The sequence below is a fragment of the Bison bison genome, unplaced genomic scaffold, assembly GCF_000754665.1.
Source record: "Bison bison bison isolate TAMUID 2011002044 unplaced genomic scaffold, Bison_UMD1.0 scf7180017864036, whole genome shotgun sequence".
In the NCBI taxonomy this organism is placed as follows: Eukaryota; Metazoa; Chordata; class Mammalia; order Artiodactyla; family Bovidae; genus Bison; species Bison bison.
The window spans coordinates 6,424,021-6,424,545 of NW_011494608.1; positions in this window are offsets into that span (position 1 = coordinate 6,424,021).

A 525-nucleotide genomic window follows, 5' to 3' on the forward strand; every position below is an offset into this window, starting at 1 on the left:
GTCCCTTCCAGCCCGCACCTGAGGATTGGCCCATTTCTTCCCCCCACCCCCGCAGGGAGAGGCGGCCTCCCCTGGCCTCCCCCAGGTTCACACAGTGGCCCCAGGGAGGCAAGGTGGGGACCAGGGAGCTCCCACCCCCAGAAGATGCTGACGCCTGGGCTGGAGGAAGAGGCAGGTGCTCTGGGTCTGTTCGATGCAGGGGCTACCGGGGACATGGGAGAGGGTGGGAGGGGGTCTCTCTGGAGCTGGAGCCCCGCTCCCTCCCCCACGGCCCCCTCGGGACACTTGGCCCCAGCTGGGAGGGGCTCTGGTGGGGCTAGTGCTGGTGTGAACCCTGGTCCGTGGTGGCCTGGGGACGCGCTGGGGGGCTCTGCCTGTCCCCCGTTAAGTCCCGCACACTGGGATACGGCACATGCCAGCAGTCACCACACTGACCACTGCTGGATCACGACCTGAGGCTTGAAGACAGGTCTAGGGGGTCAGTCATTCAAGCAGTGGTGAGGACACCCAACCGTAGCGGCTGGC